Source organism: Eurosta solidaginis, chromosome 1 (assembly GCF_040869045.1).
Source record: "Eurosta solidaginis isolate ZX-2024a chromosome 1, ASM4086904v1, whole genome shotgun sequence".
Lineage (NCBI taxonomy): Eukaryota > Metazoa > Arthropoda > Insecta > Diptera > Tephritidae > Eurosta > Eurosta solidaginis.
In genome coordinates this window covers 41,759,943-41,774,625 of record NC_090319.1, presented here as the reverse complement: position 1 = coordinate 41,774,625, position 14,683 = coordinate 41,759,943, and the positions used below count along the sequence as shown (strand labels likewise).

General features: G+C 34.3%; 1 protein-coding gene across 3 annotated transcripts in view; it reads right to left on the bottom strand.

Moving 5' to 3' along the window:
- Nucleotides 1–14,683, bottom strand: part of Lgr1 (Leucine-rich repeat-containing G protein-coupled receptor 1) — a 113,288-nt gene that overhangs the window by 51,284 nt on the left and 47,321 nt on the right. The window lies entirely within an intron of this gene.

Here is a 14,683-nt window from a genome sequence, read left to right as displayed (position 1 = left end):
GGTTATCAGTGAGTCACTGCTATATATCTACGAGTTATCGGTCTTTTATTGATCTTTTATCCAAGAGTTATCGATTTATTATCAAAAACTTATAGATTATCTATGTATGTTTGTTTAATGGTGTGTTCAGTTTATACTTATATTTAAGAATTCATGAGCTTAACACGAAATGGGTCCATCGCAATATGCCAGTAAATGTTTCTTTCTTTTCAGTTTCTCTTAGAAAAACATAATAATTGAATTTCAATTATTATAAGCCGGTGTTAAGCTCATGAATTCTTAAATATTCTTATAGATTATCTATCGAAAAGTATCCATATGTTATCAAAAAATTATCGATTTTTTATCGAAAAGTTATTGATTTATTATCAAAAAAATATCAGTATGCTATCGAAAAGTAATCGATTATTTATCTGAAAGTTTTATTAATGTATCGAAAATTTATCGATATGTTTTCAAAAAGCTTTCGATTTGTTATCAAATAGGTATTGATTAGATATTAAAAACTTTTCTATTTCTTAGCGGTCGTATTATCAATTTGTTATCGACGACTCGTTAGTTTGTTATGAAATAGATACCGATAAAACTGTCTCGTCGATAACGAGTGTAATAGAAGCCAATAGAAATCCGATGACTGAGCGATAATAAGGCGGTCACAATGCGACTTATACTGTCGCTCTCTTCTAAGTATGTGTGTTGTCACTTCACAGGAATTGGTTCCCAAGTTACCTGTATATATAACGCCAAACCTGGTGAACAGTGTACAGGTGGTTGGCACGTCGTTGAAGATGAATGGTTGATAGTTTAAAGTGAATGGTGCATTGTCCGTCGGTGCATGGAGTAACAGAGAATAGTGATTTGCTGACATAAGTCAAGGTGGAGGAAAATTATTTACTTGAACCAAAAATAATGGGTGGGTTGGTGAAAGTAAATATAGGCTGGCATAAAGTCAACGGCCATAATATCAATTGGCCTGTTTACCAATTTAAGTGGCCATAAAGTCAAATTTAAAAGGGCCATAATCTCATAGATACTGACAATGTGACTATCCTGTTTCCGAAATGGTCCTTAAGTCAACTCTTTTTCTCCTATTCTCCTGGCTATTAGGTCAATTATTTTGTTTCAGAACTCCACTTATTCAAATAACAACAACTGTTAAATTACAGTTGAATTTTGTTGTTTTCATTATATTTTTGTTTAGTCGAATGAAAAGAGATTTTAGGACGGCTTTTCTATATTTCAGTCGCGTTTAGTGAAAAATCGTATAAGAAACTGGCCCAGTGTGGTCCTATCTGAGATAAGAAGAACTTATTTATCTAAAAGCTTAGTGAAAATTTGGTATAAAATCGCGCAGAATAAAACCCAAATTTAAATTCCTTGATGCAGCACGAAAACATTTTGTATATATATCTGTACGTAGGGCTTAGTGAAGGATGGGAGAAAACTGTCTGCTCGAACAAAATATTTGAGATGGTAAGTGAGGTCTCATCAAACCCGCGCACTCGACCATTTGTCAAGCGCGAATTAGCGCTTTTAAAATGTTAAAGTCCGTACGCAGCTTGGCTTCTGTTACGATAATTGGGAAACTTACGATAATTGGGAAACTTACGATAATTGGAACACTTAGGTATGAAAGAGAAGGAGGATAACTAAGCTAACACACATTTTCCACACATAATATACTTTGTCTTTATTATACTCAGTTGAGCAGAGCTCACAGAGTATATTAACTTTGATTGGGTAACGGTTGGTTGTACAGGTATAAAGGAATCGAGATAGATATAGACTTCCATATATCAAAATCATCAGGATCGAAAAAAAATTTGATTGAGCCATGTCCGTCCGTTAACAGGATAACTTGAGTAAATTTTGAGGTATCTGGATGAAATTTTGTATGTAGGTTTCTGAGCACTCTTGTCAGATCGTTGTTTAAAATGAACGATATCGGACTATAACCACGCCCACTTTTTCGATATCGAAAATTTCGAAAAACCGAAAAAGTGCGATAATTCGTTACCAAAGAGGGACAAAGTCATGAAACTTGGTAGGTGAGTTGAACTTATGATGCAGATTAGAAAATTAGTAAAATTTTGGACAGCGGGCGTGGCACCGCCCACCTTTAAAAGAAGGTAATTTAAAAGTTTTGCAAGCTGTAATGTGGCAGTGGTTGCAGATATCATGATGAAATTTGGCAGGAGCGTTACTCCTATTATTATATATATTCCTAATAAAAATTAGCAAAATCGAAGAACGACCACGCCCACTTAAAAAACATTTTTTTAAGTAAAATTTAAAAAAACAAGTAAGGAAGGCTAAGTTCGGGTGTAACCGAACATTACATACTCAGTTGAGAGCTGTGGAGACAAAGTAAGGGAAAATCACCATGTTGTAAAAGGAACCTAGGGTAACCCTGGAATGTGTTTGTATGACATGTGTATCAAATGGAAGGTATTAAAAAGTATTTTAAGAGGAAGTGGGCCATAGTTCTATAGATGGACGCCATTTAGGGATATCGCCATAAAGGTGGACCAGGCCTGACTCTAGAATTTGTTTGTACGATATGGGTATCAAATGAAAGGTATTAATGAGTATTTTAAAAGGGCGTGGGCCTAAGTTCTATAGGTGGACGCCTATTCGGAATATCGTTATAAAAGTGGAGCAGGGTTGACTCTAGAATGCGTTTGTACAATATGGGTATCAAATGAAAGGTGTTAATGAGTATTTTAAGAGGGCGTGGGCCTTAGTACTATATGTGGACGCCTTTTCGAGATATCGCCATAAAGATGGACCAGGGGTGACTATAGAATTTGTTAGTACTATATGGGAATCAAATGAAAGGTGTTAATGAGTATTTTGAAAGGGAGTGGGCCCTAGTTCCATTGGTGGACGCCTTTTCGGAATATCGTTATAAAAGTGGACCAGGGTTGACTCTAGAATGCGTTTGTACAATATGGGTATCAAATGAAAGGTGTTAATGAGTATTTTAAAAGGGCATGGTCCTTAGTTCTATAGGTGGACGCCTTTTCGGAATATCGTTATAAAAGTGGACCAGGGGTGACTCTAGAATGCGTTTTTACAATATGGGTATCAAATGAAAGGTGTTAATGAGTATTTTAAAAGGGCGTGGGCCTTAGTTCTATAGGTGGACGCCTTTTCGAGATATCGCCATAACGGTGGACCAGGCGTGACTCTAGAATTTGTTTGTACGATATGGGTATCAAATGAAAGGTGTTAATGAGTATTTTAAGAGGGCGTGGGCCTTAGTTCTATAGGTGGACGCCTTTTCGAGATATCGCCATAAACGTGGACCAGGGGTGACTCTACAATTTGTTTGTACGATATGGCCATCAAATAAAAGGTTTTAATGAGTATTTTAAGAGGGTGTGGGCCTTAGTTCTACAGGTGGACACCTTTTCGAAATATCGCCATAAAGGTGGACCAGGGGCGACTCTAGAATTTGTTTGTACGATATGGGTATCAAATGAAAGGTGTTAATGAGTATTTTAAAAAGGAGTGGGCCTTAGTTCTATGTGTGGACGCCTTTTCGAGATATCGCCATAAAGGTGGACCAGGGGTGACTATAGAATTTGTTAGTACTATATGGGTATCAAATGAAAGGTGTTAATTAGTATTTTAAAAAGGAGTGGGCCTTAGTTCTATGTGTGAACGCCTTTTCGAGATATCGCCATAAACGTGGACCAGGGGTGACTCTAGAATTTGTTTGTACGATATGGGTATCAAATGAAAGGTGTTAATGAGTATTTTAAAAAGGAGTGGGCCTTAGTTCTATGTGGGGACGCCTTTTCGAGATATCGCCATAACGGTGGACCAGGCGTGACTCTAGAATTTGTTTGTACGATATGGGTATCAAATGAAAGGTGTTAATGAGTATTTTAAAAGGGCGTGGGCCTTAGTTCTATAGGTGGACGCCTTTTCGAGATATCGCTATAAAGGTTGACCAGGGGTGACTCTAGAATGCGTTTGTACAATATGGGTATCAAATGAAAGGTGTTAATGAGTATTTTAAAAGGGCGTGTGCCTTAGTTCTATAGGTGGACGCTTTTTCGAAATATCGCCATAAAGGTGGGCCAGGAGTGACTCTAGAATTTTTTTGTACGATATGGGCATCAAATGAAAGGTGTTAATGAGTATTTTAAAAAGGAGTGGGCCTTAGTTCTATATGTGGACGCCTTTTCGAGATATCGCCATAACGGTGGACCAGGCGTGACTCTAGAATTTGTTTGTACGATATGGGTATCAAATGAAAGGTGTTAATGAGTATTTTAAAAGGGCGTGGGCCTTAGTTCTATAGGTGGACGCCTTTTCGAGATATCGCTATAAAGGTTGACCAGGGGTGACTCTAGAATGCGTTTGTACAATATGGGTATCAAATGAAAGGTGTTAATGAGTATTTTAAAAGGGCGTGTGCCTTAGTTCTATAGGTGGACGCCTTTACGAAATATCGCCATAAAGGTGGACCAGGAACGACTCTAGAATTTGTTTGTACGATATGGGCATCAAATAAAAGGTGTTAATTAGTATTTTAAAAGGAGTGGGCCTTAGTTCTATGTGTGAACGCCTTTTCGAGATATCGCCATAAACGTGGACCAGGGGTGACTCTAGAATTTGTTTGTACGATATGGGTATCAAATGAAAGGTGTTAATGAGTATTTTAAAAGGGCGTGGGCCTTAGCTCTATAGGTGGACGCTTTTTCGAAATATCGCCATAACGGTGGGCCAGGAGTGACTCTAGAATTTTTTTGTACGATATGGGCATCAAATGAAAGGTGTTAATGAGTATTTTAAAAAGGAGTGGGCCTTAGTTCTATATGTGGACGCGTTTTCGAGATATCGCCATAAACGTGGACCAGGGGTGACTCCAGAATGTGTTTGTACGATATGGGTATCAAATTAATGGTATTAATGAGGGTTTTAAGAGGGAGTGGTGATAGTTGTGTATGTGAAGTAGTTTTCGAGATATCGACCAAAATGTGGATAAGGGTGATCCAGAACATCATCTGTCGGGTACCGCTAATTTAGTTATATATGTAATACCACGAACAATATTCCTTCCAAGATTCCAAGGGATTTTGATTTCGGCCTGCAAAACTTTTTCATTTTCTTCTACTTAATTGGTAGGTGTCACACCCATTTTACCAAGTTTTTTTCTAAAGTTATATTTTGCGTCAATAGACCAATACAATTACCATGTTTCATCCCATTTTTTCGTATTTGGTATATAATTATGGCATTTTTTTCATTTTTCGTAATTTTCGATATCGAAAAAGTGGGCGTGTTCATAGGCGGATTTCAGCCATTGTTTACGCCAATACAAAGTGAGTTCAGATAAGTACGTTAACTGAGTTTAGTAAAGATATATCGATTTTTGCTCAAGTTATCGTGCTAACGGCCGAGCGGTAGGACAGACGGTCGACTGTGTATAAAAACTGGTCGTGGCTTCAACCGATTTCGCCCTTTTTCACAGAAAACAGTTATAGTCCTAGAATCTAAGCCTCCACCAAATTTCACAAGGATTGGTAAATTTTTGTTCGAATTATGGCATTAAAAGTATCCTAGACAAATTAAATGAAAAGGGGCGGAGCCACGCCCATTTTGAAATTTTCTTTTAGTTTTGTATTTTGTTGTTGGAGTTGAATTTTGACATAATTTACTTATATACTGTAAAGATATTAACTTTTCTTTTAAAATTTGAATTTAAAAAAAATTTTTTTTAAAAAGTGGGCGTGGTCGTTCTCCGATTTTGCTAATTTTTATTAAGCAGACATATAGTAATACGTTCCTGCCAAATTTGATCATGATATCTTCAACGACTGCCAAATTACAGCTTTCAAAACTTCTAAATTACCTTCTTTTAAAAGTGGGCGGTGCCACGCCCTTTGTCCAAAATTTTACTAGTTTTCTATTCTGCGTCATAAGTTCAACTCACCTACCAAGTTTTATCGCTTAATCCATATTTGGTAAAGAATTATCGCACTTTTTCGATATCGAAAAAGTGGGCGTGGTTATAGTCCGATATCGTTCATTTTAAATAGCGATCTGAGATAAGTGCCCAGGAACCTACATACCAAATTTCATCAAGATACCTGAAAATTTACTCAAGTTATCGTGTTAGCGGACGGACGGACGGACGGACGGACGGACGGACATGGCTCAATCGAATTTTTTTTCGATACTGATGATTTTGATATATGGAAGTCTATATCTATCTCGCTTCCTTTATACCTGTACAACCAACCGTTATCCAATCAAAATTAATATACTCTGTGAGCTCTGCTCAACTGAGTATAAAAAATTAATATCTTTACAGTATATAAGTAAATTATGTCAACACTCAACTCCAGTAATGATATGGTGCAACAAAATACAAAAATAAAAGAAAATTTCAAAATGGGCGTGGCTCCGCCCTTTTTCATTTAAATTGTCTAGGATACTTTTGATGCCATAAGTCGAACAAAAATTTACCAATCCTTGTGAAGTTTGGTAGGGGCTTAGATTCTAGGACGATAATTTATTTGTGTGAAAAAGAGCGAATTCGGTTTGAAGCCACACCCAGTTTTTATACACAGTCGACCGTCTGTCCTTCCGCTCGGCCGCTAACACGATAACTTCAGCAAAAGTCAATATATCTTTACTAAACTCAGTTCACGTACTTATCTGAAATCACTTTTTATTAGTGTAAAAAATTACCGAAGTCCGACTATGACCACGCCAACTTTTTCAATATCGAAAATTACGAAAAATGAAAAAAATGACATAATTCTATACCAAATACGAAAAAAGGAATGAAACATGGTAATTGGATTGGTTTATTGACGCAAAATATAACCTTAGAAAAAAGCTTTGTAAAATAGGTGTGACACTACCATATTAAGTAGAAGAAAATAAAAAAGTTATGCAGGGCGAATTAAAAAACCCCTGAAATCTTGGCAGGAATACTGTTCGTGGTATTATATATATAAATAAATTAGCGGTATCCAACAGATGATGTTCTGGGTCACCCTGGTCCACATTTTGGTCGATATCTGGAAAACGCCTCCACCTATACAACTACCACCACTCCCTTTTAAAACCCTCATTAATACTTTTAGTTAAATACCCATATCGTACAAACACATTCTAGAGTCACCCCTGGTCCACCTTTATGGCGATATCTCGAAAAGGCGTCCACCTATAGAACTAAGCCCCACGCCCTTTTAAAATACTCATTAACACCTTTCATTTGATACCCATATCGTACAAACACATTCTAGAGTCACGCCTGGTCCACCTTTATAGCGATATCTCGAAACGGCAACCCCCTATGGAACTAAGGATTACTCACTTTTAAAATACTCATTAACACCTTTCATTTGATACCCATATCGTACAAACAAATTCTAGAGTCAACCCTGATCCACCTTTATGGCGATATCCCTAAATGGCGTCCACCTATAGAACTATGGTCCACTTCCTCTTAAAATACTCTTTAATACCTTCCATTTGATACACATGTCATACAAACACATTCCAGGGTTACTCTCGGTTCATTTTCCTACATGGTTATTTTGCCTTATGTTGTCACCATAGCTCTCAACTGAGTATGTAATGTTCGGTTACACCCGAACTTAACCTTCCTTACTTGATTTAATAATAATATTAACATAATTATCTGCAATTTGTATTAAACTGTTTCACTGCGATTTAATGGAGCGTGAGTATGTTCAAGTACTAATATGATACCCTGAAATTTTATATTCATCATTTACCAAGAATTACCACTGCACTTACATTCAATTATTCTACATCGTAAAAAGTTGAATTTAGCTCAGTAGTTAGCAATTTTAGCTGTCTGGTATGGTTAATTAAAACTTTAACAACGCCATAAGCGCTGCCCTAACGACTAAAAAAACCTACATACAGCGATAACATCAACTAAACTAGTCCCCTTCCTTTAACGTTGCAAAAATCACTTTGCGAAGATAAAAGACTTTGTTTCCTTACCCAGGATACAAAGTGCGCATCTTTACTGCACAACAAGCGGGTTACCCTCAGGCTGGATTATGCTGTTTACAAATTAAAAGTGTGTTTAAACAATCATCACTACTAAAGCATAACGGTGAACACCAATAACACTTTTCAATGTATAGACATTAGACTGGGTTGATTTATTAACCGATTTCGCGCCATTGATTTTTCGATAGGATTTGGGCTCAGGAAAAAAAGTTCCACTACGCATACCCAAAAAAATAATTTTCGAGCCTGCAAAAAAAAATGACGAGAGGTAAATTTTTGGACACTCCCCAAAACCCAAAAAATATTTTTTTCAAAAAACTGTTATCGCCAACATTTTTACAACAGTTTTTTGAAGAAAAAAAATATTTTTTGGGTTTTGGGGAGTGTTTTAGTCGAAAAATTTACCGTTTCGTCATTTTTTTTTTGCAGGCTCCAAAATTATTTTTTTTGGGTATGCGTAGTGGAACTTTTTTTCCTGAGCCCAAATCCTGTCGACAATCGACCCAGGTTAATAAACGTCTTTGCTCACGGTACGTGCAAGAATAATCGTAGACCTTTTAGGTCGTATGCTATATGGAGAAACATAGAATGTAAGCATAAGTCTAGTTACTACTTTGTAGCTTATTGTAGGCGTAATGTATGAGCGAAATCGGACAGCAAATTAAGGCAAGACGTGTAAACAATTTGTTATCGATAAGTAATCGGGTTTTTATCAACGTGTTATGATGGTGTTTTCCATTTCTTATCGACGAGTTATCATTTTGTTATAGGTGTGCTATTGTCGAGGTATAGGCGAATCATAAATCTGTTCTCGAAGTCTTATAAATTTGCTATCGATAGCAAAGGTTGTAACTGGCCCTCCGAATTTTTTTGGACCATTTAGCTGCTTGTTTTCTAAAACTTCCCAATTTACCATCGAAAAGATATCGATGTGTTAGCAAAAGGTACAAAACTTGTTGTCGAAAAGTGGTTGATTTTTATGATTATCCATGTTTTCTTGATAGCAATTTGCTATCGAAAACTTTTCGATTTATAAAGATAACGACTTGATGTAGAAAGGCTGTCTATTATATATTATATTTTATAGTAAAGTTATCGATATTTTATGCAAACACTATCGATTTGTTATCGAAATGTTACCTATTTTCTATCGGAGTGTTACTTATTTGCCGATTTGATATGGAAAAGGTATCCATTTTTATCGGCGTGTTTGTTACCAATTTGCTATTGATATTGTATCAGCGTGTTATTGATTTTCTTCCAAAAAGCTATCAAGTTGCTATCGAAAAGTTGACGGTATGTCATCGAATACTTAAGGATTTACTATCAAAAAGATTTCAATTTATTATGGACAAATGATCGATACTTTATAGTAAATTTATAGATATGTTATGCAAAAACTATCGAGTTGTCAACGAAATGTTATCTATTCCTTATCGCAGTGTTATTAGTTTGTCATCGACGTGTGCTCAATTTGTTATCGAAATATTATGGATATGTTACCAAAACGTTACCGAATATCGAAAAGCTATCCATTTATTATCGACGTGCTACCAATTTGCTAGCTGTATTGTATCGGCGTGTTATTGCTATCAAATTGTTATCGAAAAGTTGTCGACACGGCATCGAATATATGTATATGGGTTTACTATCGAGAATCCATCAATTTTTTTTAAAGAGCCATCGACTTTTTATCAACGACTCTTCGATTTGTTATGAAACAATTAAAAATAAAACTTCAATTTGAAACTGTTGCCCAGCTATAATAAGCCGATAAGAAACCAATAAAAAGCCGACGATTCGGCGATAACAAGACGTTAAAAATTTGATAATATCGATTCGATAAAAACTCGACGAAGCTCTTATCTACGAGCCCGAAAACAATTGCTTCTCGTAAAGTTGCCTCTGCGGCTTAATTTCAACTCCTTTTAAGTATCAAAAAACCTACAACCCGTCGATAAGAAATCCATAACTCATCCACTGCACATAGCAGTTCGATAACGCGACGTTAACGATTTTTATCGAAAACAAACAGTTGATATTTCGTTTTGCGTTCTCATCTTTTTTTCTCTGCCCTCTTGTCTTCTTCAGAAGATTTGAAAACAAAAAAGTTAAATCTAAATTATCTTGAAATTTATTGAATGAAGTCTCAACTCAAACTCATTTAAAGGACGTACATTTTAATTGTTATTTGAATGAAGTCTCTATCTTTGAAGTCATTTGGATTGAGTATATTTTTCCAGTATTTTGAACGAAGATTAATTTTGATGTGATTTGAAAGGAGCTTATATTCCATCATTTGATGGAGAGAAAGAATATATGTGAAGGTAGTTCGACATCAGTTTGCAATATGGCACCCATGTCTGATCTAAACCAAAGTTCTTGCAGATAACGTCTACCTGGTTTGGAAAAAGGCATGGTTATAGTTTTTTTCCTATTGAGCTAGAGCTCTTGCGCTTAAACAATCTTTATATATTTTTCTTGCATTTGTGCTAAGAACTGCTTCCTTTTGATAAATGTTATGTACAAGATGAAAAACTTTAAATAATTGAACCTCAATATTTTAACTTTCTTAGCTCACAGTGTTGTGTCTGTTCGAAGTTTTGATAGTTCAACATAAATCAACAGTAACCTTACTTTGTGATGACACTAAAACTAAGACTTTTAAGAATTAATGGAAATATTTTACAAACTCGTACAGTTGTGCAGACATCCATTTGACAATTGCCAATAGAATCGAAATGAGTAATTTCGACAAAGTGCATAAATTCACAAAAGCGCACATACATACAAAACTTTATAAGTGCGGTAACGCCAATCTTTAATATTTTGATGGACAGCAATTGCTTGCTTCTATGATATCGTGCAGATATGAAGAGAATGAAAAGCATATTTTCCCAATAAACAAAAAACTAATACAAAAAACATTGTTGGAAACTAAGAAGAGTATAGCAAAGAGCCAAACAAACAAACCGAAAATGTTTTATTAACTGAAGAGTTATTCTGAAGTTTTGAAGTCAAAACTTAGCTTTAAATTTGCGATTGACTTAAGTTTTTAATTTTTTTGGTAGTTTGAATTAATTTTAATTTTGAAGCGAATTGAAAGAAATCTTTGAGTTCATATTAGAGGACTTTATTTTGATGAGATTTCAATGAATATTCCCATTGAAATCATTTGAATTAAGTCAATTTTTTTTTGTTGTGATGTGAAGAAATTTTTCAGTGAAATCACTTGAATAGAATCCCTGTTTTTAATCCCCTGAATGTAACTTTTTCCTAAATAATGTGAATTAAATAGCTTCTTGAAGTTACTTGAATGAAGTATTCTTTACATATGATTTGAACTAAGTTCCTTACATTTTTGGGTTTTGTTAATAGCCTTATAAGTATATTTTAACTTCTTAGTTAATTATTGAGCTCATGGCCGCAAGTATATTATATTTCGTGGTATTATAATTTAGTATTTATATCAAGTACATTCATTTGTTCTTGATGATGGTTTCAGATTGAAACCGAAATATCGACCAATTATATAAATTATAATACCACAAAATATATGGTGTTTTATTTATCCTTGCCGCCTTGAGCTCAATAATTAACTAAGTTCCTTACTGCATTTGAATGAAATCTCTTCTTGAAGTCATTTAAATAAACTAAATTTTTGTAGTCACTTTATTAAAATCTTTTTAGTATGACTTGAAGAACCTGACTGTATGAAGTCCTTTAAACGAAGCTCTTTAAAATCACTTGAACGTAATATATTTCCGTAAATCATTTGAATGAAGTCTTCCATGGTTTTCATGTGGTTTGAATGATTCCTCAAAGTAAAGTGTATTTTTTTTTTATCTGTTTGAATAAAACTCTTTTCGAAAATTAAAAAAGAGTCTGATGTTTCCATACTTCAAACTGAACTCAATGATTTTAATGCTTGGTGCTGTAGAAATAAGCTCGCGCTCAATGTCAATAAATGTTACAGCGTTACGTATTCTAAATTAAGAAATACAGTGACTTCAACTTATCTTGTTTCTGATACAGCTATAGTTGGGGTAAGTAAAATAAGGGATTTGGGTGTTGTGTTTGATTCATCATTCACATTTACTGAACATCAAAATTTCATAATTCGCAAAGCTTACGCCTTATTGGCATTTATTAAAAGAAATGGCTCCGAATTTAAGGATCCATATACTAAGAAGCTGTTGTGTAATGCGTTCGTTAGATCTAGGCTTGAGTATGCTTCCATCATATGGAGTCCTCACTATGGGGTTCAAAATATGAGGATTGAATGTGTTCAGAAAACTTTTATGAAGTACTGTTTATCTGATTTATAATTCGACCAGCCCCTTCCTGCTTATTCTTCAAGGTGTAAGCTAATTAACCTTCAATCCCTAGAATGTAGAAGGGTAATGTCCACAATATGTTATGATATTGTTAAGGGCATAATCGAATTTCCAATAATTCTTGAATCTTTGAACTTCCATGTTCCACAACGTAATTTGCGTCAACATTATCAGACCAATTCTAAATATTCTCGCGGATTTTTTTATTCCCGCGGAAAAATTCCTCCAATTCTTTTCTTCTAGGGAGAAGAATAATTGGGAAATAGGAATTTCGAATTTTCGAAGTCAGCTGTTTTGTCAATTTAAATTTCGTTGCGCATTTCTTATTTTGTTTAAAAAATTGTAAAGTTTAATTATTGTTGCCAATTTGTTTTAAATTAAGAAATATGCTATAAACAATGCACATTATTGCATTTCATGTGGTATTCACTGAAATGAGTAATGAATTGGTGCCACAGCAACATCAAGAGAGGAGCATAAGAAGAAGACCGGCGTGATATCACAAATCCGTCGGAGTTGCCTGCATTTATTCTGCAAAGCAATTTTCTGGCGGCCAAGTCGAGTTGAGTTCCCCTTTCGCCATATGCCAAAATCTATTTAAGCCTTCTTAAAAAATCCTTGCCCAATTTCTGGATGGCTGCATCAAATATGCGAAGATCTCTTCCGTTGCTTATGATATACTTTTCGACTTAAAATAAAGAATATTGTGGTTGTTGTTGTTGTTGTATTAACAGTGAGAATATTGTGGTAGAAGGTAAATACATATTTTAGCACAAATTTTTACAAAAAAATGTGTTCTTTCTTAAAATAACCAATTTCCTTTAACTATTTTGATACATTCCATTTAATTTAACTAGTGAAAAAACTCCTATGAAATGGCAGAGAAATCTCCCTCTCCCTCACATTCATAATACCTACTTTTCTCCCATAACCGGTTTCCGCTTTTTCGAACATTGTTCAGAATAGGAGGAAAGGGAGAAGTGAAAAAACTCACAAGGAATTTTCATTTAGAATACGAGGAATGGGAGAAGGGAAAAAACTCGCACGGAATTTTCGTTTAGAATTGGGCTGTATATGTTTGATCTTGAGAATTTTAAGTCTAATTATGAGCTGATTGGACCAATCACACGCGCTCTAATTGTAATCAACTCAATTAATCATAAACATTGTATTGATTTTTCTTTATCGCGGCAATGCTTTAAAAATATGCTCTTTTCTGCCTTAAGTTAAGTGGTTCTTTATTATATATAAGTATATGAATTCTTATGTAATATAGTCTGTAGGATTCCCTGTATATCATAGACTAAATAAATAAATACATAAATACAAATTTCCTCATCGGATTAATCCAAATCAAATATTTTTTGATGGTTATAAAGTTTCTAATGAAATCACTCAAATGAAATCTTCTTTTGAAATCATTTAAAAAAGTCCCTTTGTGAAGTCTCTCTTTGAGATCCTTAAATGATATCTTTTTAAATCTTTCTTTTGCATGATTTTATTATTATTTTTTTTAAGTCGTTTGAATAACATCTCTTTTTGGTGTGATAAGAATGATTTCCTTTCTTCAAGAATTTTAAATGAAGTTTTCCTTTAATTATTTAAACGCTTTTTCTGTTTAAATTCAATAAATTAAAGTTCATATCTTACATGCGTTAAGAAAGAGGACTCTTGTTCATGTTATTTGATTGAAGTTTCTATCTAAATTCACTTGAAAAGAATCACTTTTTAATGTGATTTGAACTAATTTAACATATAATTATTTAATAACTTCTCTTTTGGAAGAGAAATGAATGCAGTTCCAATTGAAAGCCACCTAAATAAAATAATTTTTTAAGCGATTTTAAATTCATTGGCTTGTAATAAATATATATCTACAGTTGCAACTCAAATAACGCTCAAATAATCGCCAATTTCGCATCGCCCGATACTAAAAAATGAAACTTAGATGTACTGATTTTTAAACACCTATTTCATAAGTGTGGATAACGCTGTCTACTTAGCAGTCCATACAAAGCTTAAGTGCACATGTATATGCACGTGTTAAAAAACACAGCTACTAAATATTTAATAAACTTATAAAAATCAAAATTTTGATATTACATACATTTGTTTTAGAACCGATTTCTGTGAGAAGTGGACTTTTGTTAATTAAATATTACAAAATTGTTCTTGCCATTTGTATACAAACTATTGCAATTAGTCTTGAAATTTTAAAAAAGTTAGTCGTTAAATGTCTTGTTAGTCAAAGCTCTTAAAAGGCTTCCATACTTTAGCTTTTAGTCTTAATCAAATAATTTGTAAATGGCTGCATTAAAAACTGATTTCATTCG